The following is a 19954-nucleotide window of genomic DNA, read 5'->3' as shown; positions in this document are numbered from 1 at the left end:
TTGAAAGAGAGGTAAGAGAAGCCATCTATGTCAAGGTTGAAAAACCATCTCTGAACAGAGGGGGAGGTCTGAGACACCACCTATCTCCCACATACAATGCTGTCCTTTCATCTCTCCCTAAGAGATTCAAAGATTTAGCCTCTGAAAACAAAACAACAAAGCCATTCACACATGGCTCAAGGAGCCTCCCAATGACAACAATGGGACACTAACGAGGCTAACGACTGTCGTGAACACCAAAGGGTTGCACCCCACCCCGCCTGAATGGGGGGATCGCTTGCCTCACAATAGAGTGATACCATTCTTGTTTTTGTGGGTTGGTCTCACTCAGGGGATAAATACTTGAACCTAACACCATTGCATTGGACTAGAGCTGTCCTATCTAGTCTGATTGCGTACGAACTGATGAAGCCTGCTCGGATGAGAGGCAAAACGTCTTCTAAGACAAACTGACGAGGTCCAGTTGCGAACGATTGAATGCCCTAAAGCTTACAATGACCTGGATGAATGAGAATATTCACAGGCACCCGAGGAACGGTGGGACCAACCTGACAACATCATCTCCTCCTGGTCAAGGCGAATGTAGGAGAAGCATCTTCAGATGTATGTGCTCTCGAGAAGTAGGTCACCAAATCTATCCCCCTACTTTGCCTCCTGTAAAGCTATATAGCTCTCAACCGCTGGAGGCCAGGTCTGGACCACTGGGGATGCTTCTTTGCTAATCAGTTTGTGGCGCATCTCACTTCTGGGGCCCTAAAAAGAGTGACACACCTCATGGTTTGGGAACCGATTCTCTTCCTCTTTGCTCACAGACCTGGGGATGTCACGTCAGCAGGTGAACTCTTCTCAGCAGGATGAGCTATCACCTCCATTCTTGTACAACTGGATAACTGGCGTTGGCAGTGTAATAGTTGTTAAACAGTTTACGGTTGTGAAACACTAAAATGTATCTTTTTATCCTGTATATGCAGATCCAAAGTAAATAGTTTGATCAGACTGATCAATTGATTGAAGGGAATGAGGTGAAATGTCTTTTTTTTATATATGAACCAATATCTGAGTTTTTTCCTTTTTAACTTTGCAGAAATTGAGGTGTGGATTGAGATGGTTAAAAAAACAGATGAGACAAATTATTGATGAGGATATATCTGTTTATTGATTCACTTCAAATGAAATCAGAGTTCACAGATCTTTTGAGAGTGATGTCACCGAGGCTTGACATCCCGGTGGAAGTCACATCGTCAGTGGGAGTGACAGCACATGGCTGGGATCATCACAGAGGCTTGGAACATACATAAGGTTTCTTGTCTGAGCAGAAAGATATACCTTTAAAATAAATTCAAGACAAACAGACAATTAGAGCGGCAACATATTATTTCTTTCATTATTTCTCTTTTTTTCCTTCATTTGGTCAATGAAACGTCACATTGTAGTGAAAAGTGTTTATTACACTTTCCAAAAAGTAACAAATGTGTTTATTTTTCTTCTAATGTAATGTATAAATAAAACATAATTCAAATAAATGAATTTATAAAAACACGTCATGTAATTAATTAATGACAATAATGACATAATCATTGTGTACCTTTGTTGTTAACCTCAGAGCAATATTTTCCTTCACTCCCGGGTTGCAAATTCTCCTGAAAAAAAAGGGGATTTTAAGGGTCAGTTCACTCAAAAAACATCTTTTACCACCGCTAAAACCTTTTGCCACCATTCCAACACATTGACGCTAAACAGTGTTAAAAAATTAATTGAATGTCCCAGTTTCCTGAGATAATTCTGTGTATCTAGCAGTCCAAATTCCACTCTCATGAGGGATAAATATCTTTTTAATGTCAGTAAAAAATAAATAATATCACAGGGATAGCTGCATCACATCCAATCAATTGTTCAGTCGCTCACCTTTGCTGAACTAACTCGTCCAATCCAAGCTTCTCTGTTTGAGCCAGCCCCCTTTTTAACCATTTCTTTAACAAAGTCCCTTTCGGCTTCGGTGTCTATTTTGGCCAATTCCCCACCCGCAGCAGCGCAGGCCGCCTAATGAGCAAATCAAAGAGTGAAGCAGAAAAAGTGAAAAATACAGTCATATAGAGATGGTATTAGTTGTATGAGGGCCCAGGATGGACCATCTACATACGAGGCCTTACTCTACTTAATAATTATTGTAAGAACAAGCTGTGATGAATACAGATGATGAATACAGTGAGGCAGTTGTGACTGATATTGCTCCACAAAGTACCTGTGCATCATCCCATGCCAATTCACTTAACCTGACCATGTAGCACCTGCCACTATACTGTTTCCATGGAGAAGGGCATCCACCTTCTTCTGGACCTACATGGCAGAGGTATGGCAGGAGAAAAATCAGATTGCTCTCACTGATGTTTGTTTGTAAATGTTGCCAAGATCGGCTGAAGATAATCGGAGGCTTCTGTCAAATCATGTGGGTATCTTCCAAAGCATGTCTTTTTAATACAATATTCCCCATCATAGAGTTTCCTTGCTGAGCCACAGCGAGGGGATGCTTCAAAACTAAATGTAACTTATCATTTTTAAGTCAAGGAGGAGTCAGTGCCTTCTGCTGATAAGAGACTGAGGTGGGCGAAAGTAAATGAGGAGGAATAACTGAGGTTCAGGCACAAGAGCTTTACAACAGCTGTTTCAGACCACTGGATCATTTCACTGACCTAGACTACATCTATCTCCTGCCTAAACTTAACCATCTCCACTAGTTTTCTAGTCCTGCAGCTGATTAATGTTACATGAAATTTGCTACAAGTTGAATGAGCGTTCCTATGGCAGCCCAGCGCTAATTTGAAATGATTTTTTGACCCGTAACAAATATAGTTAATGCTGACTTTATGGGCAACCCAGCAGAAAAGCTGTCCAACAACAGCTGGAGGGCAGAAAAGTCATTTTTTGAAACTTATCAGTCTTGGAGTCTGCAGTCACAATTCTAGGAAACACCAACCTTGAGCCTGTGGACACAAAGAAAAAATGACACTTGGAACTGACGTTGTCATGTTGTTGCCAAGAACACATTTTCATTTCAATGTTCTTAAAAATGTCATTTTGAAAAGTCAAGAGCTGCAGTGGGACGAAAGGCTTAGGTTTTAACATGACCTGAGCTTATACAAAATGATTATTTTGTGCATGTTACTTACATTTGCTCCAGTCCACAGTCCACTGGTCAAACAGAGGATCACACAGAAAAAAAGACCTGATGCCATCTATGTAAAGATATAAAGAGAAGAAAAAAATGCACCATGAAGATGATTGCATTGTCTTAACGGGAGACTCAATTCCTAAAATGCTCTTTGATATCAGAGGATGATGCAGGTGGACACCAAATGTACTTGATAATGAACAGATCAAGAACCTTTTCTGTGTACATACATCGAAACAGCTGATGCTCTGATGTGAAGGCAAGAATTAAAACCCTACCTTGCTGTGATGATCAGATGAGGTTTCCTTTTTAGCACGTAGAGTTGCAGGATGTCTTGGAGAGGGAATCACAGTCTTTATATATCTTCTCTGTGTGCAATGCCTCGGATCATGTGATACTATTTAGTTTGTATAATGAATTCTTGGGGCAGAAAATATGCAGATCAGAGAAATTCGATTTCCATGCCGGATTGGGTGGGGAGCAGCTGAAAGAAGGAGAATGTAACGAATTCTGAATAATGTGCACAGACTTTAAGAAAGACCAGAATACTCTTTCAATAATGTATTAGAAAAAAAACACACAGCATTTGGAGGCATCAGCCACAGCACTTGCTTCAGAAATTTGATTATGGGTTGTATCTCTGAACGTTGATCGGTTGACTGGCATTTTGTAGCAGTGTGTTGTAACAGTTATGTATTTGCATTCTGTTCATTAACTTCTGCATATATGTTGTTTGCCGAGCAGGTAAATGTGGCACGTGACGACATCAAATACATCAACGCAGTGAAGAGAACCAGTCTTTCAAGAGAACATTGACAAGCCTGATGACTTTACAAAGTAGTTCCACTTTCTCATCCTGTTCACCGTTATCTACATATACACTGACTAGTTAAACTTGTGTTCGCTGTAAAGTCACTTCACTCCTTTTTTTCTATGTGGTTGTTTGTTCTCTGCAGGCCAAAAAAATGAAAAAGCAAATTACTGACAAGTTCATGTCAAACAACAAGTTTCTCCTTGTGCCGCGGCTGGTCAATCAGAAGCTCTTTGATGAGCTCTGTCCTGTCAAACAGCTCCATCGACGCAGGAAGTAAGAGAACCTAACACTTTAATTTTTAACGTCTGTTCACACCGTTTGTTCCAGTTTGCATTTGCTAAGTTACTTCACTGTCCTTCCTCCCCACAGATACTATGTCCTGCTGATCACAGGTGACGAAGAGACCTTTTCTTTTGGGAACAAGGCGTTCCTCTCATTTGCCAGCACAAATGCCAAGGAGGTTGTTAGATTTGCTTATGTGTACCAGTTCTGATATAACTGATGCTATAGTAGCATCGGCAGGAACACATCCAGCACCACCACACTGAACACGGGGCCCCCCCAAGTATGTGTGCTGAGCCCACTCTGCTGACCCACGACTGCACACCGTCGCACAGCTCCAACCTCCTCGTCAAGTTCGCCAATGGCACAACTGTGGTGGGTCTCATCAGCAACGACGATGAGGCGGACTACAGGAGCGAGGTGAGCCGCCTGGCCTTGTGGTGTGAACACAACAATCTCTCTCAGAATGAGGAGAAGACGAAGGAGATTGTTGTGGACTTCAGGAGAAGACGCCCCCAGTATGCCCCCCTTACCATCAATGGTGCTACGGTGGAGAGGGTAAGCAGCACCAAATTCCTGAGTATGCACATCACTGAGGACCTCTCCTGGACCACCAACACCACATCGCTGGCCAAGAAAGCGAACCAGCGCCTCTACTTCCTCCGCAAACTGAGGAAAGCTAGAGCCCCGGCCCCCATCATGCACACCTTCTACAGAGGCACCATCGAGAGCATTCTGACCAGCAGCATCACTGTGGCGGCCGCATCAGCTGCTGCCCATCAGTGTAAGTATTTCTTTGTATTTATCACATTTTACACTAACGTTTCAAGTAATGACACACCACATAGTCTTTTGAGTTCATACAATACACTTTATTTTTCCTGTCAGTTTCTATTTGGTGGCACACAATTTAGTTAAAATAGATTATTATTTGCAAAGTAATACTTACCTTTTGTTTCCTGAGCTCCTTGGGCTAAAGGCTGGAAAAGCGGAAGAAGTTGGCCTTTTAAGGGTGGTCAGCAGGAGGGGCGAGGGAGCCACTGGGGAGAAGGAAGAAAGAGGGGCTGGTTTTGGTTAATTGGTTTAAAATCTCTTTGTTGTTTCTTGTGTCAGTTGCTGTGAGCTGATTATTTCTTTGTTTATCATATATTTTGCTTTGTTGTTAGTTATTAGTTTGAGTATCTTTAAGTAGTCGGAGGTCTTAGATTTAATGTTGGTGTGGTCCCCTGTGTGTCTGTCTAGGACTAGTCCATGTCTATATAGCCCCCTGGTGTGTCATTTGTGTCAGGTCTTTTTCATTCTGTTAAGTTGAAGTTATAGTTTTGTACTGTTTGGTTGACCTCCCTTTTGATTTTGGGCCCTGTTTTTTGGTTGCTCACATTTCTAGTTAAGTTATGTGAATTACTTTCTTTCTGGTTTATCAGTTTATTAAAGAAAAATTCCTTTTTTACACCTTTGTCCTGTTGCCTTTTTGTTGGGTGTTACGGCCTTGGCCGTATTGTTCTGTTCTTTGTTGCTGTCCCTGTGTTGTCCTTTTTGTTTGTGCCCTGTTTTTGTGTCAGAGTGAGTGTTCTTTCTTTTTGTAGCAGCTGTGCTGGTCCTGCCTCCCAACGATTGATGGCACAATCTGATTGGTCCCTGCAGCTGCCTCTCGCTTTTAAACCAGAGTCTTCCCCAGTTGCCGGTGGGAACCTCGAGTTGGCAGCAGTGGCGTTTGATTTTGGCATTGAATATCACAAGCCTTGTCCCCACATCTCGTCTTGTAGCTTTGTATGTTAAATAGCTCTTTGTGGTGTTGTGTTTGTTGAAAAGACTAATCTGAACTTTACTTTATTAACTTTGTTGCACTGTATATATATTTGCACTATTGTGGCTCTTTTTCTTTTCTTTATTGTAGCTGTTCACCTGTACATCAGGCCTCTTTTTGTCCAGTAGATAATAAATTTGTGGTTGATTTTTGGTACCTCGTTGAGAATGATTTTTGATTTGGAGACAAGGTTTGGTCTTTTTTTCGTTCTCTTTTGTGTTGCATCCCTGCTCCCCTAGGCTGGGTCATAACATAAATTGGGGGCTCGTCCGTTCCTTATTCTATTTAAATAAGTTTTGTGGTAAGTTTGGTTTGTATATTTTTTGTTGATCAGGTAAGATGGCTCTCGATTTAGATGATTTTGGACAGAATCCTGCGTTGCATAAGCTGGAAAAGTGCACAAAAGCAGACTTGTTCCTAATTGCTAATTTGTTTCGTATTGATGTGCCTGTAAGTGCCCGTAAGGCTGAAATTAAACTGTATTTGACAGTTCAGTTGGTGGAGAAGGGCATTGTGAAGCCTGAGCATGAGGCGGTTGGTGCGTCTGCTCTTGCAGAGGAGTACGTGGAAGCAGGGACTGCCACGTCTACCAGGAGGAGGAAGTGGGAGCGAAGGCTACCACGTCCACAGCAACTGTCAGCGCCCAGGTGAAGGTTGGAGCGGAGACTCCTTCAGTTAGTCTGGGAGGCGCAGATCCGATCGCCCTGATCCAAGCCGGGGTAGATACAGAGGATCTGAAGCTGGCCCTCCGCCTGAGAGAGGTGGAGCTGCAGACAAAAACCCGTGAGGTTGAACTCATGCACCTCCGCATACGGGCCCTAGAGCTCGATGCGGTCAACCGCAAAACACCCGCCATCGTGAGTATGCCTCTCCCCTCCACTACCGACCAGTTTGATGCCAGCAGGCACACTGCACTAGTACCTCAGTTTAGGGAGACTGAGGTAGATTCATATTTTAATGCTTTTGAGCGCATTGCAGCTACCTTGAAATGGCCCAAAGATGTGTGGAGTCTTTTGCTACAATGTAAATTGGTGGGAAAAGCGCAGGAAGTCTGTACAACCTTATCTATCGCTGAGAGTTTGTGCGTGAAAAATCTATTCTTTTTGACAAATGATGCGCCGCCAGTAAGATTAGAGACTTTGCTCAGCTCTGTGAGTTACTCTTGTTAGAGGAATTTAAAACGTGTCTTCCAGAGAAAATTGTTGTCCACCTGAATGAGCAAAAAGTGGATACATTGTCTAAAGCTGCTGTGTGTGTGGATGAGTTTGCGCTGACGCACGCTGTCAGCATTGGTAAACCTGTTAAAAGCCCACCTAGAAGTCCACAGCGCTCTGCCGCTGCTAACAGCGATGAATGCTTTTACTGTCATAAAACAGGCCATGTAATTGCTAACTGTCCTGCTCTCCAGCGTAAGAGGCAATTGAAAAGTGCCAAGAAGCCAAAAAGCATTGGTTTTGTGCAGCCTGCTCCTGCTCAGCCTCCGGTCAACACAGACACTGCAAGTGATGAGGTTGACGAGAGTTACAAACCTTTCATTTGCAAGGGTTTTGTCTCTCTGACGGGGAAGGAGGAGGATCAGGTGCCAATCACGATTTTGCTGCAAACATTGTTACCATTTTCAGCTGATTTTTTTTGCGGTTCTGATGCTCTGGTGTGGGGAGTGAAGATGAACGTGCTGAGAGCGCCACTCCACACCGTGTTCCTGCGATCGCCACTTGTTTCTGGCATGGTGCAGATTGGATTGTGCACTAAGTTGCCTGTGCAAGGGGTTGCCATGATCCTCGGCAATGATCTGGCAGGGGAAAAGGTCTTTCCGAACCCTGAGGTAGTTGAAACCCCTGTTGCCGACTCGCGTGTTTTTGTTTCTGCTGCTGTCAACCCGACTTCTGTGTTCCCCGCTTGTGCTGTCACCCGCGCGCAGTTGCATAAATTTGGTGATGTGTTGGATTTGTCGGAGTCATTTCTGTGTTCCGAAAATGTTGAAAAAGAAACATCAGCAGAAAAATGTCAAATGTCTGTCTATGATAACCTCGTACCAGCTGACGCTAACATGCATTTCTCTGTTTACAGATCTGAATTTATCAAGGCGCAACAGGCTGACCCGTCTCTGGCTGGTTGTTTCTCATCCGTGGCCACCACGAACGCTTCCAGTTCCTCTGTCTACAGCGTTAACGATGGTGTGTTAATGCGTACCTGGTGTCCTCCTTCCTCTGTAAATTTGGGATGGGAATCAGTGCAGCAAGTGGTTGTCCCGCAACAGTTTAGGTCACAAGTTCTTAGCTTGGCGCACGATAACTTTGCAGGTCATTTAGGAATAAAAAAGACTTACCAGCGCATCCTGCGGTATTTCTTTTGGCCAGGCTTGAAAGGTGATGTCACAAATTTCTGTCGCTCATGTCATGTTTGTCAGGTGTGTGGTAAACCAAACCAGGTTATTCCTCCGGCTCCACTACAACCCATTCCAGTCTTAGGTGAACCATTTCAGCACATAATCATTGACTGTGTGGGTCCGCTTCCTAAATCCAAATCCGGCCATCAGTATCTGCTGACTTTGATGTGCGCCGCCACTCGGTATCCCGAGGCAATTCCGCTGCGCACACTGAAAACTAAAGCTGTTGTCAAAGCCCTCATTAATTTCTTCTCCTCCTTCGGGTTGCCCAAGTCAGTTCAAACAGATCAAGGTTCAAACTTTCTTTCCAAACTGTTTGCTCAGGTCCTGAAGTCGCTGTCCATTCAGCACCACAAATCCAGCGCATATCATCCACAGTCACAGGGCGCGCTCAAACGTTTTCATCAGACGTTAAAATCTAAGCTCAGGAAATATTGTTTGGAGTCAGGAAACCGTCAGGAACCGCGCGCAGCCCTCTTTCAGTGTCCCAGGGGAAAATGAAAGATAAGTTTGACAGGAAAGCTGTGCAGAGAAAGTTTGAGGTAGGCGACAAAGTGTTGTCACTACTGCCAATCCCCGGTTCCGCCCTCCAGGCAAAATTCTGTGGTCCGTATGAAATTGAGAAACAGTTGACACTGTGACACTGATTATGTTGTGTGCACACCGGATCGTCGGAGAAAATCCTGTGTGTGCCACATTAATATGTTGAAGCCATATTATGTTCGCTCCCTTGCTACTCCTTCTGTTCTTCCATCTGTGGTGTCCACGGTTGCGCCGGTGCCTCCGTCGGTTGTGCAGGTGCCGCCGTCCCAGTGCAGCCCTGAGAGCGATGGCTTACATCTTAGGCACGGAGACTCGTGCACTCGTCTCCAAAACTCAGAGTACCTGAAAAATTTGCATCAACATTTAAACCATTTAGACTCACCCGCGAAAAAAATTATTTGTCAGTTACTCGAAAATCACCTACCTCTGTTCTCAGATACTCCATCCAGTACCACTGCCATTTCTCATGACATTGATGTGGGGGATAACGGTTCCATAAAGCAGCACGCTTACCGTGTTAACCCCACAAAGCGTGCACTCCTCCAACAAGAGGTTAACTACCTGTTGGAAAACGGATTGGCCGTCCCAAGCTCAAGCGCATGGAGCTCTCCTTGCATTTTGGTCCCAAAAGTGGACAAAACTGCGCGGTTCTGTACTGACTTCAGAAAAGTCAATAATGTTACTAAGGCCGACTCCTATCCTCTGCCCCGAATGGAGGATTGTGCGGACAGAGTTGGTGCTGCCAAGTTTGTCACAAAACTCAACCTACTAAAAGGTTATTGGCAAGTCCCTTTGACTCCCAGTGCTTCAGATATTTTAGCATTCGTGACTCCAGACAGTTTCCTGCAGTATACAGTGATGCCCTTTGGTCTCAGGAATGCCCCAGCCACTTTTCAGCGACTGATGCACAAGGTCCTATGTGGTGTTAAGAGCTGTGAAGTGTATCTGGATGACATTGTCGCATATTCTGACACGTGGCCTGAGCATATGGCAACTTCTTTGCTAGGTTGGAACAGGCGTCCCTCACCTTGAATCTGGCCAAATGTGAGTTTGGTCGCGCCAATTTAGGCAAGCAGGTGGGTCAGGGTCAGGTGCGGGCCCTTGCTGACAAAATCCAGGCCATCCTCGATTTCCCTGTGCCTCAGACACGGCGTGAGCTTCGTCGCTTCTTAGGGATGGCTGGCTACTATCGTGGGTTCTGTAGGAACTTCTCTGATGTTGTGGCGCCACTCACTAGCCTAACCAGCACCTCTCGGCCATTTGAGTGGTCCTCTAGCTGCACAGAAGCTTTTCATTCAGCCAAAGCTATCCTCTGCAGCACACCTGTCCTGGCCGCTCCTGACTTCAAGCATCCCTTCAAAATGGAGGTGGACGCGAGCACCAGCGGTGCAGGAGCAGTGCTGCTGCAGCAGGATGACCGCGGTATCGATCACCCCATTGGTTATTTTTCAAAAAAATTCAGTAGACACCAGGTACAGTATAGCACCATTGAGAAGGAAGCCCTTTCGCTGCTGTTAGCCTTACAGCACTTTGAGGTGTATGTTGGCTCCAGTTCACCACCTGTGGTGGTCTACACCGACCACAACCACCTTGTATTCTTGGCCCAGATGAGAAACGGAAACCAGAGACTCATGAGGTGGTCCCTGGTGCTCCAGGATTTCAACATAGACATCAGGCATAAAAAAGGCGCAGATAATGTGTTGGCTGATGCTCTGTCGCATGTCTCTTCCTAAATTATCAGGCATGGTAGGGGATGCCTGATAGTTAGGGAGGGGGGTGTTACGGCCTTGGCTGTATTGTTCTGTTCTTTGTTGCTGTCCCTGTGTTGTCCTTTTTGTTTGTTCCCTGTTTTTGTGTCAGAGTGAGTGTTCTTTCTTTTTGTAGCAGCTGTGCTGGTCCTGCCTCCCAACGATTGATGGCACAATCTGATTGGTCCCTGCAGCTGCCTCCAGCTTTTAAACCAGAGTCTTCCCCAGTTGCCGGTGGGAACCTCGAGTTGGCAGCAGTGGTGTTTGATTTTGGCATTGAATATCACAAGCCTTGTCCCCACATCTCGTCTTGTAGCTTTGTATGTTAAATAGCTCTTTGTGGTGTTGTGTTTGTTGAAAAGACTAATTTGAACTTTACTTTATTAACTTTGTTGCACTGTATATATATTTGCACTATTGTGGCTCTTTTTCTTTTCTTTATTGTAGCTGTTCACCTGTACATCAGGCCTCTTTTTGTCCAGTAGATAATAAAATTGTGGTTGATTTTTGGTACCTCGTTGAGAGTGATTTTTGATTTGGAGACAAGGTTTGGTCTTTTTTTCGTTCTCTTTTGTGTTGCATCCCTGCTCCCCTAGGCTGGGTCGTAACACTGGGTCCCTGACAATTGGTGGCAGTGGTGGGATAATCCAGTGATGGACATTGGTGAAATTTTCTTTTTCTCCTTTTTTTTTTTTCTGTCTTGTTTTTTTGGCGTGAGCCATGCGGGGAGGAAAAGGAGGCAAAGTTTCCAAACCAGCCCATATAGATAGAGAGGAGCAAATGGATGATGGAGGTGAAGAGCATGGAGCTGCTGGTGGGGCAGTTGGCACTGAGGGTGGAAAGGACAAGGAGCCTACAATCTCAGACCTGGCAAACATTCTTCAGGCCCATATGGGGCAGCAGAAGGCTCGAGAGGCCCACTGGGATAAAGAGGTTGCACGGCAAGACCAACGATTTAAGGCCCTTCAGCATCAATTTAGCCTCCTCCAACTGGAGGTACAGCAGGCACAGTCTTCTGTCTCTCCCAGGCCGAGGCCTGCACCACTGGAGAGGCCTCATGATGACACAGACGCGGATGGTTCTTCATCAGAGAACCATCATGGTTCTCTCTCAGTGGCAAACCAGATGAGACACCCAAAGAGTTATATGTAAGGCTGAAAGAGCTGTACGGGAAATGGGTTCAACCACAAGGTAAAACTGTTGAAGAAGTTAATGAGATTCTTATACTTGAACAGTACTTACGGATGTTGTCTCCAGAACTTCAGGTGTGGATTAAGGAGAGAGATCCACAGACTGCAGCTGAAGCTGCCTCTTTGGCGGATGTCTTTGTGGCTGCTCGACGGAAAAGCCAGTCATGGTCATGCAAGGGATGGAAAAAAGAGCAGTCAGGATCCTGTCCCAATCCAACATGGTCCCAGACCGGCCAGTGCGGGCAAGCCCTCTGTAAGGGAGAAAACATTCACCCATAATGGCCCAAAAGCTTCTGGTAGAACTATTATTTGTTATTTGTGTGGACAAGAGGGCCACACTAAACCAATGTGCCCTCAGAATCCAGTTAAGCTTTCTCAGACTTGCTTTGTGCCCAGGGAGAGGAATGAGCCACTTGAAATGGTGAAGCCTTTAAAGGAGACAACTGTGGAAGTAAATGGCCAGAATCTCAAAGCCCTGATTGACTCAGGAAGCACACAGACTCTTGTGCAACGCAGGTATATTTCTCCTCATGCCATCTGTCTTACTGAAACCATACCTATCTGTTGTGTCCATGGGGATGAGAAACCATATCCAAGTGCAGATGTCTACATAAAAGTGCGGGGGCATACTTATCTGTAAAATGTTGGTGTTGCAGATTACTTATCACATCCTGTTGTTTTGGGTGATGACCTTCCAATACTGCTTGACCTGTTACAGCCCCAGGTTTGCAATGTTGCTCTAACTCGAGCTCAGGCCAAGCAATCAGTTGAGAGGGAACCAACTCTGAGTGCTTTACCATTTTATAATGCTGAGATTGATGCAGTGCCAGTCAAGGAGCACAAGTCTCGCCAGCAACGGAAAAGAGAGAAGTTTTTGCACACAACAGTGACCCCTTCTTTGCCACCAGAGCCTGAGGTACCACTGGGTTTTAAGATTCCAGGTAATATTGTTGAGCTGCAGCACCAGGATGAGAGCCTAGCTGAGTGCCTGCAGAAGGCTAGCAGGAGCAAGGGAGGGGAGAATGAAGATGGGTACTGCCTACATAATAACATTCTGTACAGACAGCATGGGTTGGTAAAACAGCTGGTGGTTCCCAGAGTAGCCAGAGAAACTGTTTTGGGTCTAGGCCACTCTATTCCCTGGGCTGGCCACCTGGGGAAACATAAGACATAGCACTGATCAGTCATTGTTTCCACTGGCCTGGTTTACGTAAAGATGTTGCTATTTTTTGTAGGAGTTGCCCTGAGTGTCAGAAAACATCAGCCAGGTTCCCTACCAGAGTTCCCCTGCAGCCTCTTCCAGTCTTCGGCACCCCCTTTGAACGCCTGGGCATGGATATTGTAGGCCCCGTGGAAAAGAGCAAGTCAGGTAACAGATTCATGTTGGTCATCACAGATTATGCAACCAAGTACCCAGAAGTGTTCCCCCTGAGGTCAGTTAAAGCCAAAGCTGTTGCATTTTGCCTTGTTCAGTTTTTTTCAAGGATGGGGTTTCCCCAGGAAATATTGACTGATCAAGGTACGAATTTCATGTCAAAACTGCTTAAGGATGTGTACCAACTGCTTGGCATCAGGGGACTGAGGACAACACCTTATCATCCACAAACTGACGGGTTAACAGAAAGATTTAATCAGACATGAAAGCAAATGCTCCGTAAATTTGTCAGTGAAACTGGGTCGGATTGGGATCAGTGGCTGCCCTACCTCCTGTTTGCATATAGGGAAGTTCCACAGGCCTCCACAGGCTTTTCTCCCTTTGAGTTGCTTTTTGGTCATGACATGAACTTTGACACTCCTGAAAGAAATCTGGGAGGGTGACACAAGTAACAAGGAGCCTGTTAATGTTGTCAGTTATGTCCTCCAGATGAGGGAGAAATTGGACACGATGACCATGTTGGCTCAGGAGCACATGGTGGCCTCTCAACAATACCAGAAAACCTGGTATGACCGAGCTGCCCGGGAGAGGGAGTTTCAGCTGGGCCAGAGAGTACTGGTGATGTTGCCTACAGAGGAGAGCAAGCTTCTTGCTAAGTGGCAAGGGCCATATGAGGTAACTCAAAAGTTAGGTCCTACCACTTACAAAATCTCTACTCCCGATCAGGGTCGCGCCACCCGAGTTCTTCACATCAACCTACTGAAGGAGTGGGTCCCAAGACCAGAGAAAAAGGCTGTGATGCTCATCAGAGGAGTCCCAGATGAAGAGGTGGAGGAACAATATTAGCCTCTACCAGTGACCTCTGCCCTTGATTTGGGTCATCTGTTTGAACAACAGCAGTCGCAGGTGAGAGCCCTCTGCACATCTGAGGTCTTCAAGGAAAATCCTGGTCATACAAAGCTGATAATGCATGATATTGTTCTAAAAGAAAATGCTGTCCCTAAGCGCATGAGTTATAGGATTCCAGAACGCCTCCTTGGACCATTGAAGAAGGAAATTGACTTAATGCTCTCCTTGGGTATCATTAAAGCCTCCCAGAGTGAGTGGTGTAACCCCATTGTCCTGGTTCCAAAGAAAGCTGGTACAATCAGGTTTTGCATTGATTTCCATTATTTGAACTCCATTTCCAAGTTTGATTCCTACCCTACACCACGCATTGATTACCTAATTGAACGTTTGGGCAAGGCAAAATACCTCACCACTATTGATCTTTCCAAAGGCTATTGGCAGGTTCCCCTTTCCACTAGGTCCTGTGAACTGACTGCCTTCAGGACACCTTGGGGGCTCTACCAGTTTACTGTCATGCCTTTTGGGCTACATGGCGCACCTGCTACCTTCCAGAGGCTCATGGATAAGGTACTGACTGGTTTGTCCCATTTTGCATCGGCTCACCTGGATTTCATTGTGGTCTACAGTAATAGCTGAGAAGAACATCTTGAACATCTTAAAGTGGTTTTTGAGTGTCTTTACAATGCAGGTCTCACAGTCAATCCAGCTAAGTGTACTCTTGCCAAGAGTGAGACAGAGTACCTCGGATATGTCATTGGCAATGGCGTCATTAGGCCGCAGGTCCAGAAAGTTCAGACCATACAATCCTGCCCTTTGCCTCAAACCAGAACTCAACTCAAATCCTTTCTGGGGATGTCAGGTTGGTACCACAGATTTATACCGAATTTTTCCACCAGGGCAGCTGTGCTGACAGATATGACCACTCTTAAAGGGCCCAACCAGCAGGCCTTGAGTGGACACCCTGTGTTACATTGCCCTAACTTTCAGCAGCCCTTTGTCCTACAAACTGATGCCTCAGATCGAGGGCTAGGTGCAGTCCTCCTTCAAGGTGTTCCAGAGGACCGCCATCCTATTGCCTTTATCAGCCGGAAACTCTACCCTAGGGAGACCCGTTATTCGACAGTAGGCTGTCAAATGGGCTTTGGGCTCTTTGAGATACTACCTCCTGGGAAGGCAGTTTATTCTGGAAACTGACTACAAGGCGTTGAAATGGCTGGACAGGATGAAGGACACAAACAGCAGAATAACTCGCTGGTACCTCGCTATGCAGCCCTTCAAGTTTGAGGTTAATCACCTATGCAGCAATGGACCATGACCACATCCCTCAGCACATTAAGGGAATGATCACTGGCTATTTTGACGGAATCCAGCAATGATTGAAGACATCCTAATTTACAACTCAGCAGCAAAGTCTAGAAAAGGATATCGGAGCTGGCTGTAAAATCTCCCCCATCCTCTTCGTCATGGCAATGAACCTCCTAATAACAGCTGTGGAAAAGGAAGCTCGGGGTCCAAAAATGGGGGCAGGCACCCCCAGTAAGAAGTTACATGGATGAACTTACCGTGACAACCCATGTGGAGGTGACGTGGGTGCTAACGGTTCTGGGCCACATGGTAACATGGACCAGAATGAAGTTTAAACCAAATCTCCTGCTGAGATCTGTATATGAATGTATGTATACACTCCCAACCCCAGCAAACTTGCACAAGTGGGGCATGAGACCTCACTGCACAGGCTCTGCGGGGGAGAGGGGCACCAAATACCAGGACCTTCTACATGACTGCAAGGGGAAAGGTTGGCAAGCATGGTCGTTCCTGGTTGAGTTCGGATGTAGAGGATTCCCTGCCTAGTCAGTGTGGAGGATGCTCACAGGAAGAGAGAGAAAGGCAGCAGCTCACCGAATGGGGGAGGCAGCAGAAAGAGCCTCTTGCTGGTTCTGGAGCAGGAGAGAGGAGTAAAGCTAAAGCCAGGAGGAGGAGATTGGCAGTGACTTGGCCACCGCTGCCGACCGACCTCCGGGAGGGTGTTGTCGTTAAGGGTCGAAACACCCGAGGAATGGTGGGACCCACCTGACGACTTCATCTCCTCCTGGTCAAGGTTACATTCACTCAAGGTGAATGTAGGAGAAGCATCTTCAGATGTATGTGCTCTCGAGAAGTGGGTCACCAAATCTATCCCCCTTCTTTGCCTCCTGTAAAGCTATATAGCTCTCAACCTCTGAAGCTGGAGGCCAGGTCTGGACCACCGGGGATGCTTCTTTGCTAATTAGTTTGTATCTCACTTCTGGGGCCCTAAAGGAAGTGACACACCTCATGGTTTGGGAACCGATTCTCTTCCTCTTTGCTCACAGACCTGGGGATGTCACGACAGCAGGTGAACTCTTCTCAGCAGGATGAGCTATCACCTCCATCCTTGTACAACTGGATAACTGGCGTTGGCAGTGTAATAGTTGTTAAACAGTTTACGGTTGTGAAACACTTAAATGTATCTTTTTATCCTGTATATGCAGATCCAAAGTAAACAGTTTGATCAGACTGATCAATTAATTGAACAGAATGAGGTGAAATGTATTTATTTAAGTAAGTAAGTTTTTTTCCTTTTTTACAGTTACAGAAATTGAGGTGTGGATTGAGATGGTGATAAAAACAGATGAGACAAATTATTGATGAGGATATATCTGTTTATTGATTCACTTCAAATGAAATCAGAGTTCACAGATCTTTTGAGAGTGATGTCACCGAGGATTGACATCCCGGTGGAAGTCACATCGTCAGTGGGAGTGACAGCACATGGCTGGGATCATCACAGAGGCTTGGCACATACATAAGGTTTCTTGTCTGAGCAGAAAGATTTACCTTTAAAATAAATTCAAGACAAACAGACAATTAGAGCGGCAACATATTATTTCTTTCATTATTTCTCTTTTTTTTTCTCATTTGGTCAATGAAGCGTCACATTGTAGTGAAAAGTGTCTATTACAGTTTCCAAAAAGTAAAGAAATGTGTTTATTTTTCTTCTAATGTAATGTATAAATAAAACATAATTCAAATAAATAAACTAATAAAAACACATCATGTAATTAATTAATGACAATAATGAGATAATCAGTGTGTACCTTTGTTGTTAACCTCAGAGCAATATTTTCCTTCACTCCTGGGTTGGAAATTCTCCTGAAAAAAAGGGGGTTTTAGGGGTCAGTTCACTCAAAAAACATCTTTTACCACCGCTGAAACCTTTTGCCACCATTCAAACACAATGACGGTAAACAGTGCTAAAAAAATGAATTGAATGTCCCGGTTTCCTGAGATAATTCTGTGTATCTAGCAGTCCAAATTCCACTCTCATGAGGGATAAATATCTTTTCAATGTCAGTAAAAAATAAATAATATCACGGGGATAGCTGCATCACATCCCATCAATTGTTCAGTCGCTCACCTTTGCTGAACTAACTCGTCCAATCCAAGCTTCTCTGTTTGAGCCAGCCCCCTTTTTAACCATTTCTTTAACAAAGTCCCTTTCGGCTTCGGTGTCTATTTTGGCCAATTCCCCACCCGCAGCAGCGCAGGCAGCCTAATGAGCAAATCAAAGAGTGAAGCAGAAAAAGTGAAAAATGCAGTCATATAGAGATGGTGTTAGTTGTATGAGGGCCCAGGATGGACCATCTACATATGAGGACTTACTCTACTTAATAATTATTGTAAGAACAAGCTGTGATGAATACAGATGATGACTACAGTGAGGCAGTTGTGACTGATATTGCTCCACAAAGTACCTGTGCATCATCCCATGCCAATTCACTTAACCTGACCACGTAGCACCTGTCACGAAACTGTCTCCATGGAGAAGGGCATCCACCTTCTTCTGGACCTGCATGGCAGAGGTATGGCAGGAGAAAAATTAGATTGCTCTCACTGACATTTGTTTATAAATGTTGCCAAGATCGGCTGAAGTTAATCTGAGGTTTCTGTCAAATCATATGGGTATCTTCCAAAGCATGTCTTTTAATACAATATTCCCCATTTTTCCCAGGATAGTTTTTCCTTGCTGAGCCACAGCGAAGGGATGCTTCAAAACCAAATGTAACTTATCATTTTTAAGTCAAGGAGGAGTCAGTGCCTTCTGCTGATAAGAGGCTGAGGTGGGCGAAAGTAAATGAGGAGGAATAACTGAGGTTCAGGCACAAGAGCTTTACAACAGCTGTTTCAGACTGCTGGATCATTTCACTGACCTAGACTACATCTATCTCCTGCCTAAACTTAACCATCTCCACCAGTTTTCTAGTTCTGCAGCTGATTAATGTGACATGAAATTTGCTACAAGTTGAATGAGCGTTCCTATGGCAGCCCGGCGCTAATTTGAAATGATTTTTTGACCCGTAACAAATATAGTTAATGCTGACTTTATGGGCAACCCAACAGAAAAGCTGTCCAACAACAGCTGGAGGGCAGAAAAGTCATTTTTGAAACTTATCAGTCTTGGAGTCTGCAGTCACAATTCTAGGAAACACCAACCTTGAGCCTGTGGACACAAAGAAAAAATGACACTTGGAACTGACGTTGTCATGTTGTTGCCAAAAACACATTTTCATTTCAATGTTCTTAATAATGTCATGTTGAAAAGTCAAGAGCTGCAGTGGGACTAAGGGTTTAGGTTTTAACAAGACCTGAGCTCATTGAAAATGATTATTTTGTGCATGTTACTTACATTTGCTCCAGTCCACAGTCCACTGGTCAAACAGAGGATCACACAGAATAAAAGACCCGATGCCATCTATGTAAAGATATAAAGAGAAGAAAAAAATGCACCATGAGGACGATTGCATTGTCTTTACGGGAGACTCAATTCCTAAAATGCTATTTGCTGTCAGAGGATGATGCAGCTGGACACTAAATGTACTTGATGATGAACAGATCAAGAACCTTTTCTGTGTATATACATCGAAACAGCTGATGCTCTGATGTGAAGGCAAGAATTAAAACCCTACCTTGCTGTGACGATCAGATGAGGTTTCCTTTGCAGCACGTAGAGTTGCAGGATGTCTTGGAAAGGGAATCACAGTCTTTATATATCTTCTCTGTGTGCAATGCCTCGGATCATGTGATAATATTTAGTTTGTATAATGAATTCTTGGCGTGGAAAATATGCAGGTCAGAGAAATTCGATTTCCATGCCGGATTGGGCGGGGAGCAGCCGAAAGAAGGAGAATGTAACGAATTCTGAATAATGTGCACAGACTTTAAGAAAGACCAGAATACTCTTTCAGTAATGTATTAGAAAATAAACACACAGCATTTGGAGGCATCAGCCACAGCACTTGCTTCAGAAATTTGATCATGGGTTGTAATTCTGAACGCTGATCGGTTGACTGGCATTTTGTAGGAGTGTGTTGTAACAGTTATGTATTTGCATTCTGTTCATTAACTTCTGCATATATGTTGTTTGCACTACTAGTGAAGAGAACCAGTCTTGACAGAGAACATTGACAAGCCTGCTCACTCATACATGTCCAACATGACAGCTGCCAGTTCCACTGTAAAAGTTTAAGTTTAAGTTTATTTACTTTATTGATCCCAAGACTGGTTAAAAGCAGAGAATAATTTCCCAATCACTGGGGGGAAACACACACACATGCAACATGCACCATGCAGTGAAACACACACAGGAGCAGTGGGCTGCAATCAAGCACCCAGGGAGCATATTGGGGGGATTAAGTGACTTGCTCAGGGGCACATCAGCTCCAACCTCTAGGCCACGGCTGCCCCCGAAAATGGCAGGATCTATGGGGAT

General features: G+C 44.8%; 1 long non-coding RNA gene across 1 annotated transcript; it reads right to left on the bottom strand.

The window, feature by feature from the left end:
- Positions 1-1980: 1980 nt before the first annotated feature.
- LOC121613367 lies at positions 1981-18939 on the bottom strand. Its single transcript, XR_006007182.1, has 4 exons — positions 18872-18939; positions 18679-18685; positions 17940-18034; positions 1981-2040 (listed from the first exon to the last, which is right to left on the bottom strand). It is a non-coding gene; the product is annotated as an uncharacterized LOC121613367 (long non-coding RNA).
- Between the last annotated feature and the right edge of the window lie 1015 nt (positions 18940-19954).

Source organism: Chelmon rostratus, chromosome 10 (assembly GCF_017976325.1).
Source record: "Chelmon rostratus isolate fCheRos1 chromosome 10, fCheRos1.pri, whole genome shotgun sequence".
Classification (NCBI taxonomy): domain Eukaryota; kingdom Metazoa; phylum Chordata; class Actinopteri; order Chaetodontiformes; family Chaetodontidae; genus Chelmon; species Chelmon rostratus.
Note: the sequence above shows the minus strand (reverse complement) of the source record. Positions and strands in the feature narration are given on the sequence as shown.